Genomic DNA, 23,893 nt, shown 5'->3' on the forward strand with positions numbered 1-23,893 from the left:
ATGGTTAGTATTTCAATAAAATTTTATCTCATAGATCTTATACAAATATAGAAAGAATATTAGCAATTTATATTTAAATGGTATATATTTGGGCTTTTTGAGGATGTGTGTTACAGTAATTTACATTATTTCTATATCTCTGAAATATGATTACAAATAGAAACCACTTTAAATAAATTCATAGTCTCGGCCTTAATATCCTGTAAGCTGTCAGGTGTAGTCAGCTCTTTTGGATTCCAGCATCCTCTGTCACTCTCATTTCCTTCTTCCTAGAGAAAATAAAATAAAAATTCCTCCAACTTCCTGACCCTGTTCACAAACCTACAAACTATGTGTACATTCTCCCTTCCTCATCTGCATCTTTCCTGGCTCAGTAGAAGGGTCTCTTCCCTCTCTGCATTTTCCCTCTCAAACTCCTATGTGATCTCCTTGCAGCCATATCCTGCCCCTTAACATTATCCTCATCAGCTTCATTTAAGTCTTTATTTCAACAGATAAATTCCGAAGCCCAAGCATGTTCCGGCATTCTGTTTCATGATGAGGATTCAGCTAATCACAATATCACAATACAAGTGTGACCCCTGCTTTCACAGAATTTAGGCACTATCTCTTTGTTCTCTGATGGGACTTATCTTTCAATCTACAAAATTGCTCAAGTCTTTTCTTTCTCTCTGTCTCCTCACAGCAAAGCTTCTCAAAATACGTCCCTAGTCACTGTTTTTACTTGCTCTAATCTTTAACCTACCTGACTTCTAAAATCTCTTTAACTTCTGATTCTAAAATTTCTCTTGCCAAAGTCATGAATGGAATTCCCATATAATACAGTGGAACACTTGTAAGATTTCTTCACTTACCTTGACTTTTCTTGATGCTCCAAATTTTCTTGAGATTCCTCCCTTACTGTCAGTGACATTATTATTTCCCGGATTTCCTCCAACATCCATGGCTACTCCCTGTTGCCCTACTGATCCCAAGAATGTCATATTGGGCAAGATTATCACCTCAGAGTTTCTTGCACATTCCATATTCTCCTTGGGAGATTCATTCACTCTCATAATCTCCAGGAACTCCTGTCTTATGTTGACTCTTAGTCCATGGTCTCAATATAAATTTGAAATTTTCATCCTAAATTCCTTCCTTATGCACCATACTGCCTACTAGACATCTCCATTTAGGCAGGTGCCTAAACTCAACATATCCAAGATAGGGCAATAGCTCTCCCATTGGTAATAATTATAACAACTAAGAAAATACCTTATAAAGTTACAACAGGGGCACCTGGGTGGCTCAGTTAGTTAAGCATCTGCCTTCAGCTCAGGTCATAATCCCAGGGTACTGGGATGGAGCCCCAAATCTGGCTCCCTGCTCAGCAGGGAGTCTGCTTCTCTCTAATCCCCTGCCCCTCTCCCTGCTTGTGCTCTCTCACTCACTTTCTCTATGTCAAATGAATAAATGAAATCTCAAAAAACAATAAATTATTTTTAAAAGGTTACTATAAAATAACTAAGAGCAATGAAGGCAACCAGCATTTGAGGTGATAAGATTATGAGGAAAAGGGAAGCACATTGAGGAAAGGCCTATGTTCACAGCAGTTTTCTGTCTCAGGACATTTGTCAAATCACAAGGAACGTTTAATAGGCCAAACAGAAACAGCAGTGTACAGTTGACATTCAATGTTACAAAAACAGCCAGGATTTGAGGGATCAAGATCCCAGAGAAACAGAGCTAAAGAAAAGCATAACAAATAGTCTACATGAAATGTGAATGTGCATGTCAAGGCAAATCTCTGAGAAACCAAGCAGAAAGCATCTAACAAGAGGTTAAAAGCTAGACAGAGATTTGAGACACTCTTACGGTGTTACAAAAGGTGGAGTACAGACCTTACTAAAGAAGAGGGTTCTGATCTTTTTTGAGATCCCTGGAAGGGCTATCCCATAGAAATAAAGGCAAACTGGAAATAGTTCAGCCTCAATGAGATTTAGTGACCTTTTCCTACTGTATGTTATAACCCTGCCAGAAGAAATCTAAATCTTTTATGAAGGAAAATAACATCATTTTTTAAAAATTTTATTTAAATTCCATTTAGTTAACATGCAGTGTAATATTAGTTTTAGGTGTAGAATTTAGTGATTCAATATTTAGGTACAACACCTGAGTTGTACCTAACAACAGTTGCACTCTTTAATCTCCATCACCTATTTAACCCACTCCCCCATTCACTTCCCCTCTGGTAACCATCACTTTGTCTTCTATAGTGGTATAGATATACAATGGAATATTACTCAGCCATAAAAAAGAATGAAATCTTGCCATTTGCAGCAACATGGTTGGAGCTGGAGTGTACTATGCTAAGCAAAATAAGTCAGTCAGAGAAGGACAAATACCATATAATTTCACTCATATGTGGAATTTAAAAAACAAAACAAATGATCATAAAAGAAAAAAGAGATAGGAAACCAAGTCCACATCATTTAACAAAACATTCCAAGTATGAAATAAAACACAGCCCAATGACTGAAAACTGAGAAAGCAAGTAATAAAAATACAATGAAAGGCAATACAAATATTGGAGTTGTGTAAAACAGACATCAAAATAATTATGATTAGCAATTTTATTAAAAACTATGAGATAAACTATATAATTGGCAAACTGAAATCTATAAACAAAGAATCAAATGGAATTTACAGAACCGAAAAATACAATGTATAAGTTAAAAATTCAATAGATGGTTTCTACAAATAGAGACAACAAAAAAAGAGAAATAGCACATTGATTAATAAAAATTAAAAATCAGGATTGATACTCAGAGAGAAAAAAAGAATAAAAGAACAGAGGAAAAGGCATATATTACATCAATAGCACACATGTAGTTGGAGTCCCAAAGATGGAGAAAGAAGGAAGCAAAGGCAATATTTGTAGAGATAACTGAATAATAATTTACCCACAGATACAAAAAACCCCATGAAACTATGAAGAATAAATACAAATAGAACCAGAACTAGGCAACTAACGACAGAGAAAAATCTTAGAAATGTCCAAAGAGAAAAACACATTTCCAGAGAAGCCACTATAAAACTGACAGCTGAGTTTTTAACAGAATCAGTGGAAGCCAATGATGGTAAAAAAATGAATGCCAAGCTAGAATTCTACAATCTGTGAAAATAATCTTGTAAAATGAAGACAAAACTGATTCTGGACAAACAAAACCTGAAATAATTCATAGTCAGCAAGTCTGAACTAGAAGAAATAAGGAAGTCATTTCTTCAGGAAGAACAAAAATGATCTCAGATGGAAGTATGATAATACAAGAAGGAATGGGAAGCCTGGAAAAGCCTGGAGAGGGGCAATCATGTGGCTAATTCTAAATGAATTTCAATTGTTTACAGCAGTAATACTGATGTATAGTGAGGCTTATAACAATGCAGAGGTAAAATATATAATAGTATCACAAAGGACAGGAATGTGGTAAATGAAAAATCAGAGCCTAATTAGACACTAATTGAAGGTAGGCTCTAAGAAGACTTGTTAGAAGCTAGAGTATAGGATGCATGCTATAGGCTAGAGCAATCCTTAAGCAATGTATTACTAGTAATCTCAAACATGGAGGAAATGGAGTAATAAAATTAATTAATAATTAAATACATGTCAAAAAAAGGGAAGGAGAACAGAGGAGACAAAAATGTATATAAAAATGATTTAAACCAAAATATGCTAGTAATTACATTAAATACAAATAGAATAAATAACCCATGTTAAAAGGCAATGATTGTGGGCACCTGGGTGGCTCAGTGGGTTAAGCCTCTGCCTTCAGCTCTGATCATGGTCTCAGGGTCCTGGATCAAGTCCCGCATCGGGCTCCCTGCTCAGCGGGGAGCCTGCTTTTCCCCTCTCTCTGCCTGCCTCTCTGCCTACTTGTAATCTCTCTCTCTGTCAAATAAATAAATAAAATATTTTTTTAAAAAGGCAATGATTATATGTATACTGTATGTATATAACATTTTATAAGAACAATGAGGGTTAGGGGAACTGACTCCCTGCACAGCCAAAAATCTATGTATAACTTTTTATTCTCCAAAACTTAACTACTAATAGCCTACTGTTGACCAGACCCTTACTGATGACATAATCAGTTGACTAACACATATTTTATGTTATATGTATTATATACTGTATACTTACAATAAAGTAAGCTAGAGAAAAGAAAATGTTATTAAGAAAATCATAAGGAGGGACATCTGAGTGGCTCAGTCAGTTGAGCCTCTGCCTTCGGCTCAGGTCATGATCCCAGGGTCCTGGGATAAAGTCCCATGTTGGGTCCTTTGCTCTTTGCTCAACATGAAGCCTGCTTCTCCCTCTGCCCCTCCCCCCACTCATGTTCACGCTCTCTCTCCCTCTGACAAATAAATAAATAAAATCTTTTTAAAAATCATAAGGAAGGGAAGATATATTTACAGTCCTGTATTGATCCCTCCCCCCCAAAAAAAACACCTTATATAGTGAACCTGCACAGTTCAAACCCATGTTGTTCAATGATCAATTGTATTATACTTACAAGAGTTGTACTTCTTATACAATGACAGAAAAAATTTCAAAGTATGTGGATTTAAATAATGTATACTATGCAAGTATCAATCAAGACAAATTTGTATAGCTATAATAATATCAGACAAAGTAAACTTTAGAGCAACAAGTATTATTAGAGATTAAGAAAGATACTTTGTAATAACAGAAATATCAATTTAACAAGAAGATATAATAATCCAAAATTTATATATGCCTAGTAACAAAACATGTAAAGCAAAAACTAACATTAAAAGGGAAAAAAATAAATAAACCCATGATTATCATGAGAGATTTTCATGGTTTTCAGTGATTTATAGAAAAAAGAGAAAAAAAAATCACTGAAGCTGCAGAAGATTTGAACATGATTAACCAAATAGACCTCTTTGACTTCTAAGGTACACAAGGTATATTTATTAGAATATCCCATACACTAGGCTACAAAGTAAGTCCAACAAATTTCAAAGTATTGAAACACACAGAGTATGCTATCAGACTAGATTACACCAAGCTAGAAAGCAGTAACACATGTTTAGAATTTAAGTAATGTTCTAAATAACAACAGTTAAAAAAAAATGAAAATTGGAAAACACTTTAACCTAAGTATAATAAAAATTACAAGAAATGAAAAAAAAAACAGTAAAAGTTATGTCTATATCAGGAATTCTTAATCAAGGACTGAAATTCAAGAGATCCATGAAATTGAAAGAAAAAAATGTACGACTTCATTCCTACTAATCTCAAATAGAAGAAGAACAGCTATTTCCATTATGAATAGGCAACAGACTATATTAGTAATGGTAGGTTTGGGAAAATTTACAAGATAATTATAAAATTTATAAGAAAATTCTAATACAGAAGTAATGAACAAGAGGAAGAAAACTTAGGGTACTTGGGTGGCTCAGTCGGTTAAGCGTCTGATTCTTGGTCAAGATCTCAGGGTCCTGGGGTCGAGCCCCACATTGGGCTCCACACTTAGCATGGAGTCTGCTTGAGATTCTCTCTCCTTCTTCCTCTGTCCCTCCTGCTTGTGCTCTCTCTCTCTCAAATAAATAAATAAATATTTTTTAAAAAGAAGAAGAAAATTTAGGGACACACACAACTAGTTATTAAGACATTATAAAGCTACAATAATAAAATAGTGTGATATTGGAATATTGGGAAAAAATACACAAATAAACTAGTGGAACAAATGTTTGAGAAACAGACCTACACATATATGGCTATCTGATTTATGATAAAGGTGAACAACAGTGTGATGGTGAAAGGACAGCAGATCCATTGGAAAATCATACATGAGAGAAGAGAAGAGAAGAGAAGAGACCAAAGAAAAGAAGAAAAGAGGAGAAGACAAGAGAGGAGAGGAGAGGAGAGGAGAAGAGAGGAGAATAGAAGAGAAGAGAGGAGAAGAGAGGAGAAGGGAAGAGAAGGGAAGAGAAGAGAAGAGAAGAGAAGAGAAGACAAGAGAAGAGAAGACAAGAGAAGACCAGACCAGACCAGACCAGACCAAGGGAAAGAAATTTGATCCTTACCTTACAATACAGAGAAAAATCAGTTCTAGATTATCAAAGATGACATTAATAGAAGGAAAGAAAGACAAAAGTCCTCTTACTTAACATAGACAATTTTTTAAAACAGAACACAAAAAGCATTTACCACAAAGCAGAAGATTAATAAATTAGACTTCATTAAAATTCAGAACTTCTGTGACCCAAAAGACATTAGGAGCATGAAAGAGATGCCACAGATCAGGAAGAGATATTCCCAACATATGTCCAATAAAGTATTTGCCAACAAAGGACTTTTATCTAGAATATAAAATCATTTCCTAAAAATCAATAAGCAAAAGACAGACAACACAATTTTTAAAAACTGGGTAAGAGATTGAATAGGAACTTTACAAAAAAGGATATCCAAATGGCCAACCAGCATATGAGAAGGTGGTCAGCATTATTAGTCATTAACAAAATGCAAAATAAAACGGTAAGATACCACAATACAGCCGTGGGATTGACTAACATTAAAAAAATCTAAAAATTCTAACAATTGGTGAAAGTAGGCAGGACCTGGATCTTTTGTTTAGTGTCGAGAGTAGTGCAAACTGATACAACCATTTTGGAAAACTGTTCAATACATCCACTGATGCTGATCATACTTATAGCCCATGATCCAGCATTTTGAATAGAAATGCATATGTATGTACACCAAAAAACATGCACAAGAATATTCACGCACTATTAATTACATTAACACAAAAATAAAAACAACCCAACAGGCAATGAATAATAAATAGGCTAAATAAATTATGATATATACATAAGGGAATACAATTATGGCAATGAATAAAGAACAGTGTATTGCTACATGTGATAACATAAATGTCAAATAAAATTCAGACCAAAAAAAAGAGTACTGTACTATTTTATATAAAATTCAAAAACTGAAACTAACCTACAGTACAAAAATCAGGATGGTTTTTACCTTTGGGCTAGATCTAACTCATCATTCAGTCATCTCCTAAGTAAGTTTTAAATCCAGCCTCTCTTCTCCATTCCCATTTCCATTGCTTTAATACAAGTTCTAATTATAGTTCGTCAGGGTTATTATGATCATGTACAACCATCTTTTAACTCTTGTTGCCCCACTACATTGAAACCTTCATTACTTGTCTGAACCAATCTTTCTAAAATATAAATCTAACTATGTTTTCTTCCTCACTTAATCCTTAACTGGTTCCCTATCACCTTCAAGATAAAACAGTATTCAAGGTAATTTATTTTACAGGCTCTGGCTATTTCTCTAGCTTCACTTCCTATGCTCCACATCTCATGCTGTGGCCATGAAGTTTCCAAATCGCACCCTGTTACATGTCCCTGTACCTTTGAATGTGATGTTCCTCCACCCACAAGACCCTCCCTCCTACCCCTTCTCTGCCTGGAAAACTTTTACACATCCTTCAAAATGTCTGCAGCTCAAGGATCCCCCTCCTCCAGGAAGCCTTTCCACCAGCCCTAAAACTAAGGAAGGTAGGTGATCCTTTCTGCAAATTCACATTTGCCTCTGATCTAGTCATTCCTGTACCCTATCCAGTTATCTGTATACTCAACTGTCCCCCAACTGCACTACAAGGAATCGAGAGCAGGCAGTGTGCCCTTTTCTTAATTCTGGAACACTGAAAAGAAATAAAATAAAATAAAATAAATAAAATAAAATAAAATAAAATAAATATATCAGAGGTTCACACAAAGCCAGCAACTAATAAATGAAAGAAGTATTCATCTCCACTTGTTCAATTTGCCCCAGTTAGTTACCTGCAGCTTCTTTCTTGGATCTAAAGAGGACATGCAATTTATTTTTTCCATAAATGTAAAGCCTATCTATAGACAGGAAAAATAGTAAGCAACTGAAATCATTTTTCAGAATTTTACAATTTTTGCTCATAAAAGTGGTTATTGAATAAAACAAACAAAAAATGGAAATTCAAACTCCCAAATAGATTTGAATTCCATGTCTATGGAAGGGAAAGCATGAGATCTGGCTTCAGACGGCATGAGTTCCAAATTCCAGGGCTATCATTAGCTAGCTATTAGCTATGAAACTATTGCCACATTATTTAACCTCTCTGCGCCTTCACCTCTGCACCTGTAAAATGCAGTAAGTGTTTCTGTCTCATACAGTTGTCACAAGTATTAAATGGGATAATACATATAATACATCAAGCAAAGTGACTGGAAAAATTAAGTGTTTGATAATATCTACTGGTAGTAACAATAGCAACAGTAGTGTGGTAATTTAGAGAAATGTCTGTTTACAAAATGGAAGTATTTTAGAAATTTTTATGACAGAAAGTTGTGGCTATGAGGAAGAAAAAAATCATTCTGTTGACACATTACTCCTTGAGACATCTCCAACCAAACCACCATTGCTTTTAAAGTATAACTTGAGAGATATCTGTATAAAAATTGTTGTATTACTGTTGCAGGAATTATGCAAAACAAACTATAAGACATCTCAAAACTTCCTATCTTTAAAAAAAGACGAAGGTAAATTGACGCTGTAAGTTTTTGACTTTTGTGTTTGTTTCAAACATTTGAGTCAATTAGCTACTTTCTCAATATCAAAGTCTTAGAATATCGAAGTCTTGGCAAGTATAAAACCCCTTATTGATTTAAAATCAAGATCAAGCTAAAAATATCACTTCAAGAGTTTGAGTCCTTTTTAAGGATAAGAACCATCCTTTTACTCTAAAAGTTAATTCACAGGGAGTTTCATTAAAATGATCTGCAAATAAAACAACTTTCTAAACTCAGGATCATAAATGCCTTTTTCTTCCAGCACTTAATACTAATCTTTGTGTCCTTATATTGAATAAAATTTTCATAGACCATAGTCTTATAACCATTTCCACCAACTGAAGAACTAGACTTCATTTAGGATTAGGAATATGTAATGGTAAAAAAATTAATAATAATCTCAGTGATATAGTGCTTTCTTAATAGTGAATGTCCTTCAATTGTTCACTTTTGATGATAAGACTTTTGAATCTCTGTCGTATTATCCGTTAGATGTATAAAGAACACAGTGACTTATGGTTCTGAAGGAAGCAGAAAGTATAATTTCCAACAAAAATGCATAGCAAAATAAACCTGAACTTAAATATGATCTGTTTATTATTTCCCATAGGGCCTTTTAGGACAATACAAAAAGTTGAGAGCAAAATATATATTTAAACTTAATCTTCAAAATCTGCATATCTATAAACTTAAAATCAAATGTTCTGCCTTAAAATCCAAGTAACAGTTTTGTCACACTCTCATTATCTATATGATATGAAATTCTTCCACCGATTATTTTCCACATTCTGACTGAGACAGAAATAAACTTAATAGTAATCTTATTTTTATTTATTTTGTAGACTAGATTTTGTATAAAAATATGTTTTATTATTGCTTCAGTGCGATACCAGAAAAAAATCCTTAAAAATTGAAATATTCAACTGGCTAGTTGTTTTGGCTAAAAATTTTCTGGCAGTTGTTTCAAATGATTTTGTTCTCAAACTTATTGCTTTTTAGTCTGTCTTCTTTTGCCAGTAACAGATATATCTTGGAAGTAAATGATTACCTCACACATATGTAGTTCAAGCTACAGGGCTTGATGAGTATTATCTTTGAAAGTTGGCATTGTTTTTAATTTAAAAAATCCTATTTTAGCATGTGACAAAATTAAACAATATTCCTTCCAGATACTAAATGTATAGCGATGAAATGGAGAAAGCAAGAAACAATAGTAGACTTTGTTTAATGACATCCAAATGGACGTTTAGACCCAAAAGACACTTTATAGTATCCACAGCAGACCTATCATATTACATCCAAAGTCAGGCCAGAGTGATATGCTAAGCAAACCTAACATTCCAAAAGATATAAAGTTGATAGAGAAAATCCTATCTCTTTAAGGGACACCAAATACAGGCAATTCCTATAGACTTACACATGACATTGCCACTTCTGCTTGGCAGTGGGTTCTCAAACCCATGAGGGGCATCCAGGCAATGTCACTGAAAGATGACATTAATATTAATTTTTTCTAAATTATTATTTAATAATTTAAATAATATTTTTATTTATATATTAATATTATATTAATATTAATATATTATATACATTTTTCTAAGGAACAATATTATTTTTTATAAATTATATTTATATTAATAAATATAAATATTTATATTTATATTTAAATATTAAATATTAAATATTCAATTTAATATTAAATTACTAATTTAATATTAATATTAATTATATTCTCAATATTAATTTTTTTCTAAAGAACAGCAATAGAAAAACAATTGCCTCTAAGTCAAGCAAAGCTCTGATCACCATAAATATCTAGATATGAAACTTTATAGCAAGAAAGAGCACAAAAGCAAGTGACAAACTCAATTTAAAAGATATATTTGACCTTGTGTAACGGCTCATTGGCCTGTTCCTAAAAGGCAACTGACAAGGCAGCCAGATTTCAAGCTATTTAAAAATATACTTAAATCTCCTGTATTTGGGAAATTGCTAGCTAAAAAAATTATAGCACAGGAAAATATAAAGAAAATAATACGTAATTCCATCTAGTATATTTATTTTAATCATTGACTTTAAAAAAATAAGAGCAGAACACACGTAGTTTAAACATTCCAACTATTCAGAAGGGAAACAAAATAAGAAGTAAACGTTTCCCTCCTCCCTCACCCCCAGCTACCCCAGACTTTGCCTAAAATTGTTTAAAACGTTCTAATATATCCATCCAGAAATGCATGTTTATATTTGTACTCACACTTACGAATACTCACCTACCATTGTACAAGCACATGTATAACATTCTCCCATTTCATAACACAAATGCAACAACTATTCCACTCTGCGCATTACAGTATACTGGTGTAGAAAAACGTGAACATTTTCTTTATGATTACTTCACTACATTTTGTAGGAAGCATGATTCTGAAATAAATTCTTCAATTGTGGTTTGTTTCAGGGTGTCTCAAGTCCCTGTCACTAATCCTTAATGACTCATAACATACAGCACGTCCAAATCTCCACTAAAAGTGATAGGGAGAATTTCCACATAATTCTACATAGGTTCAAAGGAGAATGGAACAATAACAAAAACTTCAAATACTTTTTTTTTTTTTAAATAAAAACCTTGGGGCGCCTAGGTGGCTCACTTAGTCTCAGTCGTTAAGCGACTTCCTAGGCTCCGTCATGATCCAGGGTCCTGGGATCATGCCCGGCATCAGACTCCCTGCTCCCGAGGGAGCCTGCTTCTCCCTCTCCCACTCCCTCTGCTTTCTCTGTCAAATAAATAAATAAATTTTTTTTAATTAAAAAGAAAATTAAATAAATAAATAAATAAAATAAAAATAAAAACCTTAAAAGAGAAACAAGTCATAAGGAAGACCTATGCTAATTGTATGATTCTAAATTTCTTTTATAAACCACTACTTAAAGCAATCTGAAAAACCTAACTTTACCACTGCTTAGATTGAACATAGAAAGATACAAAAATTAAGAAATGCAAATATTTTAAAAATTGATATTATAAAATTCACATTTATCTTATATCATATGTAAAAATAAATAAAAATCTCTTGCCAAAATTCCCATTTAGATTTTTTAAGAAGCAACTCAAATTTTAAAAAGCCTTAATACTTCAGTTTGTTATGAAATCTCATCAGGTTGAAACTGTAACAGTTGCCTACTACGTTTAGACATACTCTTAATATTTTTAATTAAAATAATTAATGATCCTGTTCCCCTGTTCCTTACTTTTAAGTTCTTTAAAAAAAAAATCCCAATTCTGTTCATTTATATGAATAAGAAACAATTCCTTCATTTTAAAACATAATCTGACCTGAAATCGAATTTTTATCAAAACTTCATTTTTAATTAAGGATACGAATCATATAATTCTCATTTAATTCTTTGACAACACAATTTATCTCATGTAAGAAAAATATTCATCAAGTAAATCTGTAATTCTTTTTTATTTCAGAATTATTGATCAAGGTGTCTCCTAACACTAGCAAATCCCGCCAATATCAGTAACATGACTCATGATAGAGTGAAAATCACACTTCTCAATCAGCACTCATATTAAGAAACGCCTGGGGCGGAAGCTGTAATTCAAGTTGATCATCTAATAGATAAGGCAACTCTGTCAAGTGAAGATACAACTCTTCCAATGGAAGAGAACCTTGAGGTTTACAATAATAAGATAATAAAAATAAAAACACCGCATTGCAGAGTATGTTTGGGAAGCAGATTGCGTCCATTTGGTCTGCAGAGTTCAGAAGAGATCTTAAAATCTCCTTCATAATTAGTAATGGTTTGCCTTCCATCAAAATTCCCTTGCTGTTGGAATACAAGTGCACTTGAAAATCAGAACACTTGCTTTTAGAAGTGCTCACTTTTTCTCCCCGGCCTTGTCTCTTTGGTAGCCAGATCCAGCACCTCCCTCCCATCCCTCCACCTGCCACCACCAAGGGCCAAATGAAAAGGAAACTAGAATGGGCCAAATTATTTCACCAACTTGACTCCTCTAGACACATTCGTCACGATGCGTCCTGACAACTTCTTAAGATTAATATTGTCATTTGTGGACAATTAATATTGTCATTTGTAGTAGTCACTTGTAGACAATTGTACAATTGTCAATTATAACATTGTCATTGTAGTATTGTCATTGTAGTCATTTGTAGATTAATATTGTCATTTGTCATTTGTAATATTGTCATTTGTAGTCATAGGGCAGACGGAATCACCAGGTGTTTACAAAAAGTCCCACACTAACTCTGCTCAGTTATGTGACAAAATGTTTCCAGTTTTCATCTGGTCTCGTGTAGATTCCTTGCTGCACCTTGGGTGATCGCATTCCACAGCAAGTTAGAAACTATTTGCTCAGTATTTACAATGAACCATATGCTGGGGGTAATTTGTCATCATCATTTCAAAAAACATCAATCTCCTTGGGTTCTTTCAAGAAGAATTGTGAATTGTGAGAAAAATCTCTAATGCCATAAACCAACATTGTTGATAATCTGTAGTCTTTGCTAATCAAAAAAATAATAATAAAACCCGGTGATCAAAAATGAACAACTTTTTCACTTGTACAGTGACATCCCCCCTCACCTGCGTTTCCTCTTCGGGGACATAAAAGTCTTCTTTTGGGTTTAGAGTTGTCAAAAATTAGCCCTTAGCTCTGTTCCTTTGCCTTTTCTCCTTTTTTGTCCTGAGTGAAAAATTCCTCTGGAAAACGACATTTTCTGCCTGAATTGATAGCCCAACCTTTTAATTCTAGCATTTCAATACATGGACTAAAGGAGATTATATATGTGTCTTGTGTTTCATGGACTTAGGGTTGTGATAATTTAGGTCTAGATTGCTGATAATATTGGGGCATTATACAATATATAGTCTGACAGTGGCCATAAAATGGACATTTGTTACTGCACTGTGCTTCGTGCTGCTTAATGGTGTCCACAAATATTTGCAAAACATAAAAAACACTGATATTTTAATGATGCGGTAGGATTACATCAAATAAAAATCACTTTAGCTATAGCTGTGTGACAACAAAATTTACTGCACAACAATGGCAACAGAATTTAAATGAAAAGATCTCTGAAAAAAAATAGCGTCCCTTTTGGAGGTTTATACGTGTGTGTGTTTTTATTGGTGTGCTAAATTGATTCTATACAGTAAATGGCATCATTGCCTTTACATAGCATTTTGATAATTTCCAGATGGTCTGTGTTTTCATTTTACATTGGAAATTATGAACATAGAATCATTTTCCAAAGACTTAAAATGTGACATGGTTGCAAATCTCAAACCTAGGTAAATCCTATGATTGTGAAAACAGTTTTTCCTTATAAATGTAACATCTATAGACATATTTTCTATGAACTGTACAAAATCCCTATGTCCCTAAAACAAATAGAACTGTCAGCAATGACCGTACTGATGATAGTCATTGGTAGGCAGATTATTTGCTCTCCCACCCATTCACTAATCAAAGCTAAAACTTAAAAAAAAAAAAAAAAAATTCTTTCGTTCTTTATCCTCTTGCCCTTCCCCACAACAAGACTCTTGGCCTGAAAGGAATTTTTCCATTGCCTCTGATTTCCCAGCAGTCCACCTCCGTAGCCTATCATTTGATATTAAATCGCAGTGTTGCTTCTGCCCACCCTGCCCGTGGCGATCCCGTTTCAGACCAGTGCACAGCCTGTGTTGCCTTCCATTCTCCACACACGTCCTCCCCAAAGACCTCATGTTGCAGACAGCTTTGCCACAGGGTAGGCAGCCTGGCTGAGTTCCAGGAGCACGTTGTGGGTGATCCTGCTTTGTGTTTCATGTTAAGTAGGGCTGGTGGATGATGCTGAAGGAAGGAAGAAGCCAGATGTGACATCTAGTGAAGGTTAGGCACTACTGTCATACCAGAGAATTTCCATTTGGTGTGGAGCTGGATGCCATGTTGGTTTCTGGTAGTCTTCTGTTTCACGAAGCAGTTGGCTGCTAGTGTTGTTGATGTGATTATCTCTGTTGAGGAAACTGAATTAATACAGGAAGTAAAATTCATACTGTGTCTCAAATATGCTAAATAATAGCATTCATTTCATATTTGCACTTTAAGTCATAAAAATAATAGGCGTCGAACACATTGAAAACTTTTATTCAATCATATTTATTGAATCCCTGCTTAATGTTGGGACCTGTACTAGGCATGAGGGATAGAGTAGAGAGCAAGGAACCTACAGAGTTTACCACTCATCATTGGATTATGTCTGTATTTATTTCTTCAATGAATTGGCGCTGAAGAACTGATTCCAGAACAGTATTCCATTTTGCTCTTAATGAAAATGTTGGGGCACCTGGAGGCTCAGTTGGTTAAGCAACTGCCAACTCCAGTCATGATCCCAGGGAGATCACTGGACTCCCTGCTTTGCTGGGGGCCTGCTTCTGCCACTCCCCCTGCTTGTACACTCTCTCCCTCTACATGTCAAATAAATAGATAAATACAATCTTTTAAAATAATTTTTAAAAGATTTTTTAAAAATTCATTTGAGAGAGATACAGAGATAGAGACAGAGAGAGCACAAGCTGGGGGAGAGGCAGAGGGAGAGGGAGACTCCCCGCTGAGCAGAGACACACACATCCCACCTCCCAGCCCCCCACCGACATGAGGTTCAATCCCAGGACCTGGAGATCATGACCTGAGCGAAAGGCAGACGCTTAACCATCTGAGCCACCCAGGCGCCCCAAATAAAATATTTAAAAAAGGAAAAAAGAAAATGTTCAAGATTTGGGTATATACCAGTGTTATATGATAACTTTCAGTTCACTGAAGATATATCTAATTAAACCTTTTCTTTTCTGTTTGGGGATAGTTGTCATCTACCTAAATATTGTCTTACTAAATATTCAAACAAAAAGAATCAGATGGTATCAAACATGCTAGTTTCCGTTTCACTGCCTCGCCTCCCACCTGTCCAACACACACACACATCCGTACACACATGCACATGCTCACACACACAGTCCCCTCCCAGAAGTAGCTTCTGTCCATGGTTTGATATGCATGCCACGCATTTATATACATGTGTGTTCCTATCACAATTATACTTCGTGTCTTTTTTGTATAAATGTGATTATACAATATTATTGTTCCATGCATTTTTTTACTTAAAAATATGTCTTAGAGATCTTGCCAAGCCAATATGCATAAGTCTACCTCTTTCTTTTCAACAGCTGAATAGTATTCTTTACTAAGGACGGACCATATTGGATCTAACCCAGGTCCCTATTGATGCTTCGTGGCACCATTTCTCAGCTTAAAGGAATAGCACTTTATTGCCAATTTTTTTTCTATTTAAAGGAGTTTCTGCAGAAAAACTACACCATACATATGATCTCCATTTTCAATATGTGATTCCTTTTCATTTGTAGTGTTTGAAATGTATCAAAGCTCCAGAAGAGAATTCTGGGTCTAATTCTCTCAGGAGTCTTCTCTGAAGTACTTCATTGCTTGGAGGCATAAGTTTCAAGTTACATATTTGGTGGCCAGGGTAACCTCACAATTACTTCACACTTACTATATGTTTTTAGAGTATTAATTAGTTTATGGTATTATAAGCCCAGCACGGAAATTTAAAAACCAAAACTTGGGACAAAAATAAGTAAACAAATAAACAAAATGATTTTGCCTTTATTTAGATGATTTGGAAAAGGACATATCTCAGAAAACTGAGGATAAGAGTACAAGGCATTGTTCGTTTGATTGAATTTTGAAAATCTGGTCCCAATAGGAACAGATGATGAATCAGGATTAAATATGTGTGCTTTGATTATGACACTCGCATAGACCAAAACATATAATTTGTCCCTTCAAATTCCTTTTTGGTAAAGATATAAATAAATGTTAATGAAAAAGATATGATAGTGGGTAGTGAGGATGGAGTGGTTTCAAATAATTCCAAACAGCAATTTCATCCACACTGTCTGTTACTGGTTGACCTTTATCCCCCATCACAGATGATAAGCTGCTCAAAAATCACTATTCTTTGGCAATCTCTCTTAGGTCGTGAGTGTTCTGATATCCCATTAGGACAAAATATGTCAGCACACCCATAAGCATCACCGATGTTTCAGAGAATCGAGTACGACTAGTTTTGTGAGAATTTTTTTTTTAAGATTTTATTTATTTATTTGACAGACAGAGATCACAAGTAGGCAGAAAAGCAGGCAGAGAGAGAGGGGGAAGCAGGCTCCCCGCCAAGCAGAGAGCCGATGTGGGGCTCGATCCCAGGACCCTGGGATCACGACCTGAGCCGAAGGCAGAGGCTTAACCCACTGAGCCACCCAGGCGCCCCTGTGAGAATTTCTAAATTGAATGTCATCATTTTTATTACCTTGTGCTTATCTTTAAAAGATCACCTGACTGAAATTACATCTCCCTCATGTCTCTACACATTTTACCCAAATTCTGCATAAAGCAACAGGTTTCATTTTCTTGGTATAGTGGATTAGTTGCATAAAGATTTTAGACTCAGAAATAAGCCTCTGACCATCTATGAAGCATATTGGAGACTGAGGCTTTGGGGCACTATTATCGCTGTTTTGGGAGTATTGTCTTTTCCTTGACCCCTGTTCAGGCTAGCCAATAGACTGGCGTTGTCCTTTCTACTCCCACAGACCTAATCCAAATGTTATCCCAGCACACCAAAGCTGAGCAGAAATTGAAGGGGAGATCATTGTCCGACAATGGTAAATATTCAACTCCATCCCCTTGGTCCCTGGGTTTAGGAGGCGAAAACGAGAGTCAACCTGGGAAGCGGCATTCTGTATTTAATAATGCAACCTCTATCAGCACAATGAGAAAAGCAATCATTCAGCCTCAGTGCCCTGCCTCAGGAATGTTTGCCAGCTTCTACAGGCTACCTGCAGGCTCCCTGCCTGTCTCAAGCTTTTCTAAGCTGCTCGCAGAGCTAACACGGCCTCCAAGGCCCCATCTCGTGATGTCTGGTGGTCTCTTCATTTCAAACAAATCAAAATGGCCATACTTTGTGAAATCAGCTTACATGATAAAGTCTATTTAATGTATTTTCATTCCCTGTGCAAATGGGTTTTCTTCAGCTTCTTTAATTTCCTCTTATTTTCATTACAAAAAGAGAAATTTAATTTCTAGTATTTCTTCATCCCTTTTACTCTTATTATTGACAGAATGTTAGAAATTAATTTTATAGCCTGATTTTTTACCCAAAAATGGTATGTAACAATCATACCAAAATTAAATGACCAATCACAACGACATGCTAGGTCATACCTGCTAGAATAGTTAAAATTAAAAAGACAGATTATACCAAGTGTTGGTAAAGATATGGAGCAATTAGAACTCCCATCCACTGCTAGTGAGAATGTAAACTGATAAAACCACTTGGGAAAATAGTCTGGCAATTTTCTAAAAAGTTAATTGCTTACCTTTCATATGACTCAACAATCTTACTCCTAGGTATTTACCCAAGAGAAACAAGAATGTATGTCTATATATGCAAATGTTTAGATCAGTTTTACTCATAACACCAGAAAATTAAAATTAAAGCCAACCCCCATGTTCAACAATGAGTAGGTCAATTAATTTAAAAAATTGTGGTATATCCATACAACGGAATCCTATGCAGTAATTAAAAAACCCCAAACTACCAATATACACATGTATAAATCTCAAATATATGATGCTGAACAAAACGAGGCAAACAAAAAATTTTCAGACCATGTGATTCCATTTATATGAAATTCTAGTGAAACTAGCAAAACTGACTTACTGAAATCAGAGCAGTGGTTTATGGGTGCAGGAATGGAGGTAAACTGATTGCTAACAGGCACAAGGAAATTCTGAGGAGCAACGGAAATGTTTTATAGCTCGATTGTGGTGGTGGTTAGATGGATGTCTGCAATCGCCAAGATACACTGAGTCGTACACGGGTCCATTTTATTAGATATAATTATATTTCAGTGAAACTTATTCTTAAAAAAAATAAATGGTCAATATTTAAAAAGGGAATTTTTAAGGCTGGTGAGAGGACCCTGAAATAAGAAGATGAACACAACTCACACTGTTGGTCAGTGTGTACATTGGCAAAATTTGGGGGAACCAATTAAGTCCAAAGAAATGTTTGTACCTTTAAGCCAAAATACATTATGTAATCATTTTTAAAAATCCACATATAGGAAATTGTTAACTTTGCCTGGAAAAATCCATGTTATTTACAGTAGCAGAAGCAGAAATTTTAAAAAGGAATCATCTAAATTCTCAACAATGGGAAAATGATTACAGAAATTTTAGCACATTAGTCCAATAAGATCTTCAACCATTAAAAATAACTGAAGATCATGAAAGAACATGAAAAGCGTGTATCATGTAATGTTCAAGAATACAAAATTGTGTCTGTATGTATTACATATCTAAAATATTTTGTTTCGTGGGTAGACAATCAGTGAAGGGAACTGTGGGGAAATAAACAGTTATATTTGTAGAAGTAATGATATCAGGGGAGGTTGTTTACTTATTTCTGTTTATGTTCCCCTGTTCATAGAAAATGTAGCGAGTAAATGCTGAAGGACCAAGAGTGCCTTCTAGGTGTCTGAAAAGCATTATAAGCTATTTTGTGGACCCCATGCTGCTCATACAGCTGGGAAAGGGACAAATCAGTGTGTCAATTGCATTTAGGATACAGTTTGTGTACATGCATCCATGAATGAGAATGTAAGCCAACCTTCATGGTCTGATGTCAATACTAGCTTATTTGTCACAAGCTTTTTCTTTCTTTCTCCCCTCTATCATTTATGATTTAATGGTAATTATATTAGTTTTCTTTTGCTGCATTACAAATTATCACAAATGTACCAGTTTAAAACAAAACACACTTATGACCATCTGTCACGGTTCAACATAACTCCCATGTTCCTCATTAAGTCTTTTTAATTAACTAAGTTTGATGTTGACCACAAGTAACCCTCCTAGCTCCCATATGTTTTTGAAGCCATCTTTCAGTTAAATATTTATAGGACACACTAAGTATCTGTGCTCTTTTCTGGAGCTTGGGTTCCTCTTCCAAGCTCATGTGACTGTTGTCAGAATTCATTTCCTTGAAATTGTAGGATTGAGCTCCTACTTTCTCGCTGACTTCATTTGAGGTCTCTTGTGGCTCCTAGACACTGCTTCAGTTCCATGCCACATGGCACTCTCACAACACAGTGGCTTACCTACGTCTTCAAGGCCAGCAAGAGAGTATTTCTTGGGTGCCTGGGTGGCTCAGTCAGTTAAGTGTCTGTCTTTGGCTCAGGACATGATCCCAGGGTCCTGGGATTGAGTACCATGTGGGACTCCCTGCTCAGTGGGAGTCTGCTTCTCCCTCTCCCTCTGTTCCTCCTCCCCACTCATGCTCTCTCTGTCTCTCTCAAATAAATAAATAAAATCTTAAAAAGAAAAAAAAAAAGAGATTATCTCTCTTTAGGAAGGGCCCAATATGTTTTTAAAATAAATTGGGCCCTCTCCCTTTAGAGTAACTCAATCAGCTGGTTTGGGTCTTTAATTACACCTGCAGAATCCCTTCACCCTTGTGAAAATGTGACATTGTCATCAGAGTGATATCCCATCATATCAGGTCCTGCCCACGTTCACGTATACAGGTGCCCCAGTGTTGGGATCTTGAGGGCCACCTTAGAATTCTGCCTACTATCGTCTTTGATAAAGAGATGATTTCTACAGAGATTAAACCTAACTCTGTAGGTGTCCACTATATTTCCTGTAAATATTGTCCAAACAACAACAACAACAACAACACACACACACACACACACACACAAAAGAAAGAAAGAAAATCAACAAATAACAAGAAATGTTTCCTTGTAGGGTTGACTCACCCATAAGCAGAGAGGTCACTCATCTCCATATATAAAGATAACTAGCCTCCAGGGAACTTAGAATTCCCTTCATACAAAAGATATGTTCTTGGATTAAGAAGAGGATGCTGAACACTAGCAGTAATTTCAGCAACCCCCAGTCCATGTCTGTGACAGACGTTGCTGGTAGCCTCAGCATCTTCTCACACTGTCCAGCTGGTCTTGGAATCCTTCTCAGTGCAGATCTTCAGAAATCTACAATTATCAGTAGGAGATGACACCCCAGATTAAACCCATTTACTATCCCTGGGATAAAGTAATGTTTTCAGAAAGCGCCTAGTAAAATCAAACACTTTTGAGTACCAGATGTGGGCAAGGTACTTTAAAGGGCTTATGCTGCAGTTGGGGAAAAAATAAGGTTATTTCATAATCCATGTGGCTTTTGTCTTTATTCATATTAACGTTTATTGAGTCTCTTGAAGAAAAATACCTATTTTCTACCACTTAGATCACAAACTTAATTTGACAGAAAAAAAAATAGACAGGAAAAGTGACATTATTTTTTAGCTACTAAGTGTTATCAGCAGATATAAGTTTCTTTTAGTGAAAACCACATTTACCATCCACCAAGGAAGGTGTGAGACAAGGACTCGGTCATGAGAAAGTGCTTTAATAGAATTATTCTTGCTATAAGTAATGCCAACTCAAACTGGCTTTAAATAATAACGTACCTCACATAGGATGTTATATCAGCTCTTTTGTCTATTATGTTCTCAAAGACTCAGGTTCTTTCCATCTGATATTCTGTCCTCAGTAACAGCTGCTCCTTAAATTGGTTTCCCTTTGTGGTCAAAGATGGCTGTGACAATGACAGAGCTATGCTTTCAGATTCACACGAGACAGTAAAGCTGTTCTCCATATGTAGAAAGGACTTTGCTTCGGTCCTATTGGGCTTCTAGGGTCATGTGCTCATTTCTGGACCAATAACAGCCATCAGGACATTCCATGTGCTGAAATGGCTTAGTAATCCATTCTTACTAGAACTTTCTGATGGAGCCATCTTCCCTAGGAGAACACGACTTGGTTGTGGAGAGGAAATTAGAAAAAAATAAGTTTTTGCTTGGGTGGGAGAAAAGGAAAACAGAAGTCAGGTTGGCAACTAAAGCTGTCTGCTGTGGATATCGCTCCTGATTGTGCCTAAACCTAAGCTCCTTCCCCAAGCTTCTAGGACCTCCTCTTTTCCAGGGTGGATGTTGATCCTGGCTGGATGTTGATCCACCAAGCTCAAACATGGTGGATCACGTGTCGTGGAATAGCAGCACCAGGCAGATTTGATACAGGGTCTAGACCCTCTGCCTGTTTTGCCTAACTTTTCAGCCCCAGCTTCTCCAGCAGCCTCAGACACCATCTGTAACCAAGCTCCTTCCATCGGACACATATCAGTTTCCTATGTTGCCATGGCAAGTTTCCACAAACTGGGTGGCTTAAAACAACAGAAATTTATTAACTGATAATTCTGGAGCTCCTAAGTCTAAAATGTCTCGACAGGGCTGAGCTCCTTCTAGAAGCTTCGGGGGGGAATCCACGCCTTTGCCTTTACTACAGGCGCCCTCTATTCCTTGGCTTGTGGCCCCCACCTCCATCTTCAAAGTGCACCCATGCAATTTCTGGTTCAGTCTTTACATGGCCTGGTCTTTCGTCCTCCTGCCTCCCTCTTTGGAGGACCCTCATGACTCTATTGGACCTGCCCAGCTAATTCAGGATAATCTTTTCATTTCAAGATCCTTAATTTAATAACATGGGGGGGGAACCCTTTTGTCATGTAAGGTAACATATTCACAGGTTCCAGGGACTACAGTATAGACATGTTTGGGGGACCATTATTATGCCTGTATTACTCAATTCCACCCACACCAAGATGTTGCGAAGTGGATTGCAAATGAGTCTCCTCGGGATGGGTGTGGCTCCACGCTGACGGTAAGCCACGCCCCTCCATTCCGTCAATGGACAAGCCTGGGATTCCAAAGGTTCATGATGCAGACCAGGTTCAGGACAGGTACCAGGTTCAGCACAGGTACCAGAGGTACCCTCACCACAACCACCACCAGAGTGGAGACTGAGAAGCCAGAGGACGGGATCAGGGCTGGGATGGAAAACAAGAGGTATAACTAGCTCAATTTACCACCAGCACTGCTGGGGACTTTGCTCTCTGGAAGGACCACAACCAGGGGAAAATAATCCATCAGATACGTACCTTACACGCCATGGTTCACGGTGCTTTTTCCACAACTCAGAAAACCACATACCACAGATGTGTTTTTTTAATAATAGTATGAAACTCACTTTTTAAAACTTAAATACATTTAAAAAAAACTATGCATTTTCAAAGAAAATAGCTGTTTAAAGAAAACTCTATGTGGCATCATAAAAATGAAAAGTCAGTACCATAAACAGAAAGTGTCCATAAAAACAAACACAACTAAAAATGTTTAATGTCAGTAAATTCTAGCTAGATGCTGTAATCCGTCAAGGATCTGAGCTGAAGGCCCAACCTCTGATTTATTAAAAAGGATCATCAGCAAGGTTAGAGTCACTGTAAAGGCATGCTAGCACCAGGTTGAAACTTTCCCTTTACTATTACTTAACTGGAACAGATTGAAAAGGGAAAAATTTTCTCCTAATATGATTCAGGTTTATTTAATGCCATTTTGGGGCACAAACATTATTTCTGGTGCCACCAGCAGTAAGACACCCACACTTCAGGGGGCACCTGGGTGGCTCAGGTGGTTAGGCATCTGCCTTTGGCTCAGATCGTGATCTCCAGGTCCTGGGATTCAGCCCCACATCAGGCTCCTGGCTGGCTCAGTGGAGAGCCTGCTTCTTCCTCTCCCTCTGCCTGGCCCCTGCTTGTGTTCTCTCTCTGTCTCTCTCTTCCAAATAAACAAATAAAATCTTAAAAAAAAAAAAAAAAGTCGCCCACACTTTGGGAGAGGCTGGTTGCAGATAACAGCGGCCAAACCAATCTCTCTAGAGGAGAACAGTGAGGGAAGGGGGTCCTGCTATGCTTGGATCTTACGGACCATATCACGTTCATTCCACATAAATAATAGAACCGGACTAATAAAGGAACTCCCCTTGGGTAAGTAGCCTAAAAGACACTTAACCCCAGGGGGTCAGACTCCAAAGCCTTGGCTTATTTCCTGTCTGGATCACTGGAGAGGACCCAAATAAGGAAACGACTGCTTTAGGCTTCGGGCTAGAGTGGATGCATTCAGCTAGTTCTCTTTCTATGCTCATGCGCTTGTGCATACAGCCACATGCACACAGAGCCTCTAGAGCCCAAGGAACGTGAAAGCCCTATTTCATGCTTTCTTATAAC

The sequence above is a fragment of the Lontra canadensis genome, unplaced genomic scaffold (assembly GCF_010015895.1).
Source record: "Lontra canadensis isolate GAN:19392208 unplaced genomic scaffold, GSC_riverotter_1.0 scaffold14, whole genome shotgun sequence".
NCBI lineage: Eukaryota > Metazoa > Chordata > Mammalia > Carnivora > Mustelidae > Lontra > Lontra canadensis.